Source organism: Macaca fascicularis, chromosome 15 (assembly GCF_037993035.2).
Source record: "Macaca fascicularis isolate 582-1 chromosome 15, T2T-MFA8v1.1".
Taxonomy (NCBI): Eukaryota; Metazoa; Chordata; class Mammalia; order Primates; family Cercopithecidae; genus Macaca; species Macaca fascicularis.
In genome coordinates this window covers 48415821-48428716 of record NC_088389.1, presented here as the reverse complement: position 1 = coordinate 48428716, position 12896 = coordinate 48415821, and the positions used below count along the sequence as shown (strand labels likewise).

General features: G+C 35.7%; 1 protein-coding gene across 19 annotated transcripts in view; it reads left to right on the top strand.

The window, feature by feature from the left end:
• Positions 1-12896, top strand: part of PALM2AKAP2 (PALM2 and AKAP2 fusion) — a 523331-nt gene that overhangs the window by 47732 nt on the left and 462703 nt on the right. The gene's annotated exons all lie outside the window — the stretch shown is intronic.

The following is a 12896-nucleotide window of genomic DNA, read 5'->3' as shown; positions in this document are numbered from 1 at the left end:
TGAGAAATAGAACAAAAGAATCAATAGGTGGAAAACGAAAGTATAATCTTCATGGTTAATAAAGGCTAAGATGAGCCCAGTGCGAGACTCACATGAGGCTGTAAATCCCAGCCTGGGGAGGACCTGTCTTTCTAGTCTCAGGCCACACTGGACCCCGCTGTGGGGAAGAGCCTGTCTCTGGAGGAGCTGGGTAAACTTCATGTTCTCTATGGTCTGGCCCACTTCCGAGAGGAAGAGGCAGGATTATGCATGTTAAATTTATGCCACCAAGTTCACCACCCAACTGAATGACTCCCAGGGGAGGAGTAAACTGGGAGTGGAACAAGGCTAGGAATGTCATGGAGATAGAGATTCTTCCATACAGAAAGAGACATCAAGAATGGGGAAGAGTTGTTGTTGTTGTTGTTGTTTTTCCTCTTAAACAATCAGGACTAACGCCTAAGGCTGTGCTTATCCATGGAGTGGTTTTCCCCCTGCCAGAGGGGATCAGTGGGTCAGCAGGGCTGTCCCATTCCCATCCTCAAGAGGCTGTTCCCCATACCAGCCACTGTTCACCAGCACAGCATCTTGCCTTGGTTTGTATACAAGATAATACTTGTAGTTTAGTTCACAATTTAGAAATATACACTTTGAAAAGTTCTAATAGTTGGTATAGATCTTGAAAAAAATCAGCTGTAGGTAAATATATCTTGATAATTATGAAGTTAGAGGAATAAATCTTTTTCTTTTCAGGATGTTGGCTAAAAAGGGAGGTTGAGAATTCTCTGTTTCTCTGTCTCTCTCTGTCTCTTTCTTTCCTTCCTCCAAAGGCCCATCTGTTTTCTGCTCCAAATTTATGTCTCTCAATCCCAAAAAATATAGTTGGCTTTAAAACTCTTTACAATTTTGAAATGGTCTTCTATTTTGCTGTAGTTGTTGTAGCTTAATACTCTGCAATCAGGAAGATTGCCTAATGTTCATAATTTGTAATAGATACACAATTGTAATTGATCTTGTATCCACGTTTATGATTTTTCCCTCTTCAAACTGAATTCAAGGATAAAATTAACCTAGGGTGCATGGAGACTTGGGATTAAATGTTTTGAAGTACTAAGTAAAGCTGAATTGGTATAGCTTACAAGTATATAAATTATAAAGACTCTCTCCCTTTATGTGCACCCGATACCCATGGGAACTGGTTATTAAGTTAGGATCACATCTTATATCTTTAAAGATGAAATAAGATCTCAGTTTTGCATGTTTTATGTTCTGTGACAGCAATTCTGCTTGTCTGTGATATGTCTCCTAACTTCAGCATATGCACACTGGTCACTTCTCAGCATGAGGAATGGATGTATATGTTTCAGAACAAAAGCTGTAAAAATGGATTTTTAGTGCCCTGTAAAGAAGCCTGGAAAATCTTGAAAGAAACGGAAGGGGGGAAGTTGAAGGGGTAGTGGAAGAATTTGCTATTGGCACTAAATCAGAGGAGGCTAAAACATAACCACAATATAAGATTTGCAAATGTTCTCTTTCAAAAGTGCTTCGATCTCTGAGAAGTACCAATGTTGCATTACTTTGAATTTTACACACACACACACATACACACACACGTGTACACACACAACTTCATATATCCTGCAGCGAACTGTGATCTGCCAGCACAATAGCTGGTATGGAGTGAGAATCAGTATCTGATTTAATAGTAAAGTAGAAAACTTCCTTCCTGTCTTTTTCTTTCCTCTTTGAATATTCTACCTATGTTTGTTTACAACATAGCCTCTTGGATCTTTGAGAGATAGAAGGGACCTTACTTAGAAAGACAGTCTAATTTCCCACCAAATTTAGGAATGCTGTCTCTAGCATTTCAAATGTTGGTCTTCCTACGTGTATTTGAACAGGTCTAGGAATGGGATGCTCCCAAATGCTAAGGACAATGGTGTTCTTTGTAGATGCTGCTAAAAATTAGAAAACTCTTATATCAAATTTGACCTTTCTCTCCCCATAATTTCTAGTCTATGGTCTTCATTCAGTCTTTTGGAAGTTAGGAACCAAAAAGACTAAATTTAGTTTCCCCCAACCTCTCCTCACAAGACTCTTAGATGTTGGAAGTAACCTGTCATATTACAGTAAGCCTGCCCCCACCCCACCCATACTTGTATTCAAATACTGCCCATAGCGAGAAGTGGCATTTCTAGGGGAGAATTAACATCTTAATATCAATTTTCCAATCCAGAAAGATTATACACACACACACACACACACACACACACATATATATATATATATATATCCCTCTCAGTGTTCATTAATTTGCTTCAGTAATGCTTTTCAATCATTTTAATGTGCAGGTTTGGCATAATTTAGTTAAATGTATCTCTAAGTATTTAATAAAATTTTTAAATTGAGATATATTTCACATATCATAAAATTTATCCCCATAAAGTATATGTCAATGGTTTTTACTATATTCATAAAGTTGTGCAAAATGACTATTTCATAGTTTAAAAATTTTATTGTAAATTTCAATTTCCAATTATTTTCATATAGTATCATAGTTGGCGCTATATAGATATACAATTGAGTTTTGCATTTTGACTTTGTATCTTGAGACCTTGCTAAACTCATTTATTAGTTCTAATAAGGTTTTTCTTTTACATGCCATAGGATTTTCTATACAATCATGTCATCATTGAAAAATAGTTTTAATTATTCTTTTCTTATATCTATCTTTTACTTCTTTACTTTGTATTATTATTAAACTTCCATTAAAATGGTAAATGGCAGTGGTGAGAGCAAGCATATTTGGCTTGTTTCTGATCTTAGGAGAAAGCATTTAGTTTTTCACCGTTAGGTATCATGTAGCTATAGATTGTTTATACATGCCCTTTATGAAATTGTAGTTTCCTTCAACTCTTAGTTTGCTGAGGGTTATTTTAATGAATGGATATTTAATTTTGTCAAATGGTTTTTCTGCACCTGTTGGTATTACCATATGGTTTTCCTTTTAAAATATGTTAATATGGTGAATTACATTAATAAATTAATTTGAAAATGTTAAATGAACCTTGCCTTTGGGGATGAACCTCACTTGGTCATGATGTATTATGCTTTTTGTATCTTGGTTTATTTGATTTTTTAAAAAATGTAAAAGTTTTGGATCTATGTGCAGAAGGAATATTGATCTGTGATTTCTTTCCCTTCCTCCCCTCCTCCCTCCCTCCCTCCGTCTCTCTTTTCCCTCCTTCCTTTCCTACCTTTCTTTTTCTTCTTTCTTTCGCTAACAAGGTAATGATGGCCTTATAAAATGAACTTGAAAGTGTTCGCTTTCGTTCTGTTTTCTGGAAGATTTGTGTAGAATTGGCATTGCACTCCTGTAAATGCTTAGTAGAAATTACCTAGAGAAATCTTTTGGGCTTGGTATTTCTTTGTGAGAATGTTTTCAATGCTGAACTCAATTTATTTAATAGATATAGGTCTATACAGGTTATTTATTTATTTCTGGAGTGCGTTTTGGTGGTTTATATCTTTTAAAAAATAGCCAATTTAATCTTTGTCAAATTTGTTGTCACAAAGTTTTCTTACAATTCTCTCATTATTCTGTCTGTAGGATCTCTGAGCAGTTTTCCTTCTTTCACTGCTAATGTTGGTAATTTGTCTGCTCTTTTCTGATCAGTCTACCTAGTGTTTTATCAATTTTGTTGCCTTTTTCAAAGAACTGTAATTGATTTGCTTTATTCTTTTTCTTGGTTTTTTATTTTACCAATTTCTGATCTTATCCTTATTACTTCTTTTCTTCCACTTACATTAGATTTAATTTACTTTTTAATTCTGGTCCCGCAAGGTGGAAGATTACATAATTTATTTATTTATTTTTTTATTATTATTATTATTTTTTGAGATGGAGTCTCACGCTGTTGCCCAGGCTGGAGTGCAGTGGCGCAATCTCGGCTCACTGCAAGCTCCGCCTCGCGGGTTCCCGCCATTCTCCTGCCTCAGCCTCCTGAGTAGCTGGGACTACAGGCGCCCGCCACCTCGCCCGGCTAATTTTTTGTATTTTTAGTAGAGACGGGGTTTCACTGTGGTCTCGATCTCCTGACCTTGTGATCCGCCCGCCTCGGCCTCCCAAAGTGCTGGGATTACAGGCTTGAGCCACCGCGCCCGGCCACATAATTTATTTTAAACTTATCTTCTCTAATATTGATATTCTATGCTATAAATTCTCTCTAGTCATTAGTTTAGCTGCCTCTCATAATTGTAACACACTGTGTTATCATTTTCATTCAGTTTTAAAGATTTTCCAAATTTCTTTGTGATTATTTTTTTTTGTTCATGCATTATTTAGAAATATGTTGTTTAATTTTTAAATATTTGGGTCTTTTTCAGATATTCTTCTAACATCGATTTCTAGTTAAATTCCATTGTGGTAAAATTTCAGTCCTTAAACTTATTGATACATGTTTTATGGACTAGACTGTAGTATCTTCGTAAATATTTCATGTATACTTGAAATGAATATGCACTCTGCCAGTACTGAGTAGTGTGTTCTTTACCACAACAGATTTCCTTTATTCGTTCCACATCACTTACCACCATAGGATATGATATTATAGACTTATTTCTTTACTTGGCTTGTTTTCTGTTCCCCCAATCTCCCCGTTCCCCACCGTACAACTGGAATGTATACTCCGTAAGGGCAGGAGCTTGACTGTTTTGTTTACTCCAGTATTCCCAGTTCCTGAATGACTAAATAAATGAGTGAATGAATTCATGAACTTTTCTCAAAACATCAAGAAAATGTATATACTAGAAGTTATGTACAGGCTAGACCATAGGGCTCAGATGAATACTTTAAAACTTTTCCTCTTTGGTTAGAACAGAAAATGTGAAAATGTACATCATGTACATATTTACCTTAAAAAATCAGTTATTAAGAAAAATAATTTTTATGTGTCATACACAATTACTTCTTAAATTCAGAATTCAAGAAAATACTAACCCACTTCATTTATCAATATTTATTCATAGAATAAGATGGGAAATATAAGCAATAACCACTATAAAATATGATGGAAAATGATCCCATTTACATTAGCAACATTAAAGAAAATCTAGTGATACACTTAACAAAAATTTTTAAGATCTACATGAAGAAATCTCCAAAACACTATGAAGAGATACAAAAGTTTAAACAAATGTGTATTTCTTGGAAAGGAATACTCAATATTATCAGCTGTCTATTCATATTAAATTAATCTACAAAGTTAAAATAATGCCAAAAGAAATACTAAAGTTTTCTCAGGTGTATCAGGAAAAGTAAATCTGCCAGGGTAGAAAGGAAGATTCTGAAAAAGAAGACCAATAGTCAGTGGTGACTATCCCTCCATGTGTTCAAGTTTATAACTGCTGCAATTTAAACTGTGTAGTACAGAATCAGACTTAGACAATGAATAGATCAATGAAAAAGAAAGGGAGTCTAGAAATACACCTAAATACTTACAGGAACTTACTCTATCCCAAAGACACCATTTCATTTTAGTGAAGAAATGATGACTTAATTAATGCATGGCATTAGGACAAGTGAGATGTCATCTGGAAAAAAAAGTATTATAAAAAGTTGGATTCCTACTTTACTCCTTATACTGCAATAAATTCCAGCTAGATCAAATATTTAAATGTAAACAATAAAGCCATAAATTTCAAGACAAAAATAACCGAATTTTTTTTGTAATCTTGGAGGCTTTGGAAGCATGACACAAAATTGAAATGCCATTAAAAAGAATAACACTTGACTATTAAAATGTTTTAAATTGTCTTATAAAATACCATAAGTAAAGTCAAAAGTCACTTTGGCTATGGTGAATAGTAGCTGCAAAATCATGGGGATGAAGGTGTCTCTTCTATAACTGATTTCCTTTCTTTTGGATGTATTCCCAGCAGTGGGATTGCTGGGTCATGTGGCAGTTCTATTTTTAGTTTTTTGAGAAACCTCCATACTGTTTTCTATAGTGGCTGTACTACTTTACATTCCCACCAACAAATATATGAGCATGCTCCTTTCTCTGCATCCTCACCAGCATTGTCATTTTTTTGTCTTTTTGATAATAGTCATTTTACTGGGGTGAGAGGGTATCTTACTGTGGTTTTGATTTGAGTTTCCCTGATGATTAGTGTTGTTTAACATTTTTCATATACCTGTTGGCCATTTGTATGTCTTCTTTTGAGTAATGTCTATTCAGGTCTTCCTACACGTCCATCAATGAATGAAGGAGTAAAGAAAATGTGTTATATGTACACAATGGAATATTATTCCATGTAAAAAAGAATGAAATACTGTAATTTTCAACAACATGCATAGAACTGGAGGTCATTATTTAAAGTGAAATGAGCCAGGCACAGAAAGACAAATATCGCAAGTTCTCACTCATATGTGGGAGCTAAAAATGTAGATCTCGTGGAGGTAGAGAGTAGAACAGTGGTTACCAGAGGTTGATAAGGGTGGGAGTGATGAAGAGAGGTTGGTTAAGGGGTACAAACATACAGTTAGAAGGAATAAGTTCTAGTGTTTGATAAAACAGTAGGGAGAATATAGTTCACAATAATTTATTGTATATTTCCAAATAACTGTAAGAGAAGAATTGCAATGTTTCCAACACAAAGAACAGATAAATATTTCAAGTAATAGAATCCCAGTTATCCTGATTTGATCATTACACATTGTATAAATGTATCAAAATATCAAATGTACCCCCAAAATACATACAACTATCGCATATACATAGAAAATTACTTTGAAAAAAAACTGTGAATATTTGTGACAAAGAAGGGCCAATGTCATTGATGTCAAGAGCACTCATGTTTCAGCAAGGAAAAAAAAACCCAGTAGCCAAATTTTAAAAATGGGCAAAGGACACAATCAGTTAATCAAAACGGAAATAAAAATAGCTTTTAAACATATTGAAAAATATTCAGAACTTCTCATAGTAAGAGAAATGTGAATTAAAGTTGCAACAAGATGCCATTTTCTGTGTATCAGATTGACAAAGATTAAAAAATTTAGTAGCATATGTTTTCAGCAAGGGTGTGAGGAGACAGAAACTCATGTGTTTTGGGTCAGAGTAATTGGAGAGCAATTTGGCAATATCTATCAGAATTTTAAAGTTTATAGCTTTTGACCTGGTTATTTTGCTTCCAGTCAACACTCAATGTGCTGGCACACATATACAAAGGCATGTATCTACAAGGATATCAGCATTGCTTGTCCTTACAAAATTGGAAAGGACCGAATATCCAATGTGGTGTTCCACCTGCATCCCCTTCCCTGGGCCAGTGCATCTGTGTCCCGCCCCTGTGAGTGTTGGCTGCTGATGGCTCAGAGCTCACCCTTCTCCAGAGAATTACCCTCAACTGACCAGGACCTTCCTGACATGGAAGTAGCTGGGAGGTTACCCAGATGTCCATTTCTTTGTATACTGGCAATATACAAAGCCAATGTCTGTTGTGTATTGTGGTATAAAAACTCAACACCTTTTCCCGGCGCTATGCACGCTCCAGTGCTCCCCATGGGATCAGACTAAGGTTTGACTTGACTAAAACCACATCTTTGCTTAACTTCTTCCCCAGCCTATCTTTTCTCTCTGGTTTCTTTATAAAATTCTCTTGAAAGCATTTCTTGGTAAATCGCTTGCATGAGAGTCTCCCCCTTAGGCTGTGCTTTTAGAGAATCTCACCTAAGACATTCATCAACAGGGTCCTGGTTAAATAAATTACAGTATTCCATATAATGGAGTACCACCTAGACATTAAAAAGAGAGAAGCAACTATTCTCTATATACTGACATGGAAGTCTCAAAATAGAGTGAAAAAAGCAAGTTACAGATTAATATGAATAATATACTACCATTTATGTTAAAATAAAGGGCAATTTACAAATATAGTTGAATATTCATAGAATATCTCTGCATAACAGTGTTTGCTTGTTGCAGAGGGGAAGCCAATTTGGGTCTATGAAATTAGAAGAAAGAAGATAGAGTGTATTTTGCACTATATACTTTTTCTACCTTTTAAATATTCTACTATGTAAATAAATTATGTATTATATTATTTCAACAGTGGTAAAAAGCATTAGTAGTATCAAATAACTTCAGTTTAGGATAATGTCATTTATCAGAAATCTTTTCCCCTGCCCTCAGGAATAAATTATATTTAAAAAATTAGCATGTCAATACTCTAAATGAAAAAATATGTTTTTGAAGTCCCTAGAGGTTGCAAAAAAACTATCTCATTATCTATATCTTAAGAATTCTCTCTGGAATTCTGTTAATTTTCTTAGTAAACACTTCCCTTATAGATAATGGCATTGCAACTTCCAGTTGGCCCTTTTAAAATGGTCACAAATTGCCATGTATCTTCATTTAAATGAATGTGCTTTTTCTTAATCTGAATTTAATTACCATTCATTTTACTGGTTTAATTATGATAGATTTCCTGCCTCCTTCATACCTGTGGCCACATAGACATTGCACCATTATTAGCGCTGTTGGCCTTTGGTTACAAATTATACACACACATCTGCTGTGAATTGTAGATTACATTAAGAATCAAACATACTGGATTTAGGGCTTCAACACAGAAAGTAGTGTCAATGCACAGTCCTGAAACATGAGACTACACGTTGTCTCTGCCTCATAGAACAGAGATCATGACTATATAAAAAACCATTTTGCAGCTGAGACATGGTTGAAGACATTTCATACATCTCTCACTGTCCATTTGATGAGACCAGGATGTATAACAGCCCCCAGGGGCCTTATCCTTCACCTGCATGTGTGCTACTTTTTCACTCTTTTTCTTTTTTTGAGATGGAGTTTCGTTCTTGTCGCCCAGACCTGGAGTGCAATGGCGCAATCTCGGCTTGCTGCAACCTCCGCCTCTTGGGTTCAAGCAATTCTTGTGCCCCAGCCTCTTTAGTAGCTGGGATTAAAGGCACAAGCCACCATGCCTGGCTAATATTTTGTATTTTTAGTAGAGATGGAGTTTTGGCATATTGGCCAGGCTGGTCTTGAACCCCTGAACTCACGTGATCCACCAGCCTCAGTCTCACAAAGTGTTGGGATTACAGGCGTGAGCCATCGCACCCAGCTGGGTGCTAATTTTTGAGGCAGGCAACACACATCCAAAATGCTTTACCCTGCCATCTCCCCTCCCTGCCTCTCTCTCCTGCCACATTGGTATATCCATTCAAAAACGGCACAGGAAATGCAGAGTGGGAAGGCTGGTACAAATGCTCTTGTGGCAGTGGTGGTCATTTGTTTGTTCATGTGTTCTTTCATTCAATAAACATTTAATGATTCCTGTGTTATGCCAGACACTGTGCTAAAGGAAAGGACAAGCCATGGTGAATATAGTATCTAGCCTTGAGGGGTAGAGATTTACTTTTGAGAGTCAGAGAGTAAATAAATGTCTTTTCAATGTACAAAAAGAAGAGAGGGAAACATTGTGAAATTTAATGCTATATGCATCTATAATTATATATGTAATTTGACTACTTAACATTTAAAAATTCTGTGCACAAGAAATAGAAGAAATAAAGTTGAAAGGCTAAAGATGATAACTTGATTGCAGCACATAGGACATTTTTACGGGCAAGTCGTGCTTAAAAATAACAGAAAGAAAAATGGGCCAAAAGAAAAAGTGGCAAAAGACACAAACATGATTCACAAAGAATGATCACATTAAATCAAACACAAGATACCACTTTCACCCACTGAACTGGCAAAATGTTGTAACCGTATTACCTTATGGAGCAAGAATGTAGTTGAAAAGATTCAACACAGCTGTTAGTAGAATTGGTACCCCCTTTCTGATGCCTGTCTGGTGGACAATCAGACAGTATAAATCAAAAGCTTGAAACTAGTTCTTGCCATTGGAATCATAATTCCACTTTTCAGAATTTTATATTGAGGGAATAATCAGAGATGTAAATAAAGATTTTTGTACAAGGATGTTTATTGTAGCATTATTTATAATTATGAAAAATTGCAAGCAATCTAGTCCAAAATTAGATGATTAAATTTACTGACAAAATTATAGGCCAGAACATTATTCCACCATTAAAATCCATATTTTCAGAGTAAAAATATGAGAAAGCACTTAAAGCATATTATTAAGTGAAGAAAGCATGACAACACAGTAAGAACCCAAATGGGCATAGAGAAGAGGAAGCCAAAATATTAAGAATGATTATTCAGAGGTGATTGAATAAGAAGTGATTTTTATTTCCATTTTGTTTTTTTTCCCTATATTTTCCAATATCAACTGTCAGCAGCCATTACCTTATTTTTATTTTTTTTATTTTTTATTTTTTTTGTCACCCAGGGTGGAGTGCAGTGGGTGTGATCTTGGCTCACTACAACTGCCGCCTCCTAGGTTCAAGCAATTCTCCTGCCTCAGCCTACTGAGTAGCTGGGACTACAGGCATGTGCTGCCACACCTGGCTAATTTTTGTATTTTTAGTAGAGACAGAGTTTCACCATGTTGGCCAGGATAGTCTTGATCTCCTGACCTCATAATTCGCTCACCTCAGCCTCCCAAATTGCTGAGATTACAGGTGTGAGCCACTGCGCCTGGCCTACTTTTATAATACATTAAAATATTGTACCAAATGGGAAGGAAGAGATAGAAATACCACCAAATTCATTCTGCACTTGGTATGGTTTGGCTGTGTCCCCACCCAAATCTCATCTTGAATTGTAGCTCCCATAATCCCCATGTGTCATGGGAGGGACCCGGTGGAAGGTAATTGAATCATGGGAGTGGGTTTTTCTCATGCTGTTCTCATGATACTGAATAAGTTTCACGAGATCTGATGGTTTTATAAAGGGCAGTTCCCCTCCGCATACTCTCTTGCCTGCCATCATGTAAGATGTGACTTTGCTCCTCCTTCGCCTTCCACCATGATCATGAGGCCTCTCCAGTCATGTGGAACTGTGAGTCCGTTAAACATCTTTCCTTTATAAATTACCCAGTCTCGAGTATGTCTTTTTTAGCTTCATGAGAACAGACTAATACAGCACTCAATCCAATATTTTAAATGATTTTTTGCTCAAACTCTTTAATGATTTCTTATGTCCTTCTGAATACAGCTGCTCCATGACATCTCAAAATTCCTCTAGGATAGGTTCCTTGTTCACAATTACACTTTGTTGTCTCACTGGAAAGCTTGGGCTCTTTCTAAAAACTTACTCTAAAAAGTTCTTGGCATCCTCCCCAAATATTTATCTGAAAATTTTTGCTGGGCTGTCTCTGTCTTACCTGGGGCTCTTTGGAGGCTTCACATCCTTTTAATCCAGGAAAGCAGATGTATTATTTCTGTTTCCTTTTTCACCACTCTCTTATCTTATGTTTTCGAAGTGTGCATTTTAACACCAAATAAAATTAGCCTTTCATTGGAAAGTCAAACATAAGTGTAGCTGGCAAAATGTACATGTCAATAATATGACTGGAATTGTAACAAGAGCAAAGTATGGGATATTGCATAAGATAGGCATGGAAATAAAAGCTGAAATGCAATGTTTTATAGTTGGAGAAGAGGGAATATTTTAAATAATATTTTGCTTTAAGTATTACATTTTAAGAGATAATGTAAGGTTGGGGTATATAAATTATGGATAGAGACAACAAAATGATCTACAAGATACTATGGTTAGAAAATAAATCCTTGGGCATGATGATGTAAGGTTTTGTTTTGTTTTGTTTTGTTTTTTGCCTTTTCTTTTCTTTCTTTCTTTTCTTTTCTATTTTTCTTTTTTTTCCTTTTTTTTGAGACAGAGTCTCACTTGGTCGCCTAGGCTGGAGTGCAGTGGTGTGATCTTGGCTCACTGCAACCTCCACTTCCCGGGTTCAAGCGATTTTCCTGCCTCAGCCTCCCAAGTAGCTGGGAGTACAGGCACATGCCACCACGCTCAGATAAGTTTTGTATTTTTAGTAGAGATGGGGTTTCACCATGTTGGCCAGGTTGATCTTGAACTCCTGGCTTCAAGTGATCCACCTGCCTCGGCTCTCAAAGTGCTGGGATTATAGGCATGAGCCACTGTGCCTGGCCTATTTTTTACCATTTCTAAAAGACATTTCCCATTTGGTTGAATTCAGAAATTCAAATGTACATATATATAACTTGGAGTTGTCTTTTGCAATGTTGCTGGCATTCAGGTCAGTATTCTCAGTAAAATGTATTCAGCATAATATAACTTAACATAAAAATATTTTCCAGGCTTTATCTGGCATGATTTCTGTTGTGACTAAAGAGAAGGATTTTTCTTACTATTTAAGTTTTCTATACATAAGATCCTAGAGTGGTTCTCATTCATTCAAAATATATTTATTGCATACTCAGTATGTTTCGGGAAATATGTTTTTATGATAATTCTATTATGTCCTGAAAATGTCTTACAGTGGTATTTTATAATGGCAAAATTTTTGGCAAGGTTCACAAGTATGTACTTTTTTTCAAAATAACTTCTTTATTCAATGCCAAAAAAATAGAAATTGGACAAATCCTCTTGTAAACTTTAATGACTAATTCAGAATCACCGAGAATACCTGTGCTTATTTATGAAAATCAGAAATAAACACATTCTCTAAAAGGCAGGGGGATGGTGTTAGTGTGAAAGATCCTGCAGTGTGGTTGTGTTTCATGAACATAAATAAACGTTAGATATATCAGTTTAATATTTATAAATGATGGGCAGGTACTGAGGTAAAGAAAATTAACCTACTTGAGAATATGTTAACTAATCTACAGAGGACATTAGTTAATGCAATCCTTGGATATAAGAAAATTTGTATTATTTTATTTCCTGAAATTATATTAGTCTCTCTGAGCCTCTACATCTGTCTGAAGGAAATTCAACTTTTGT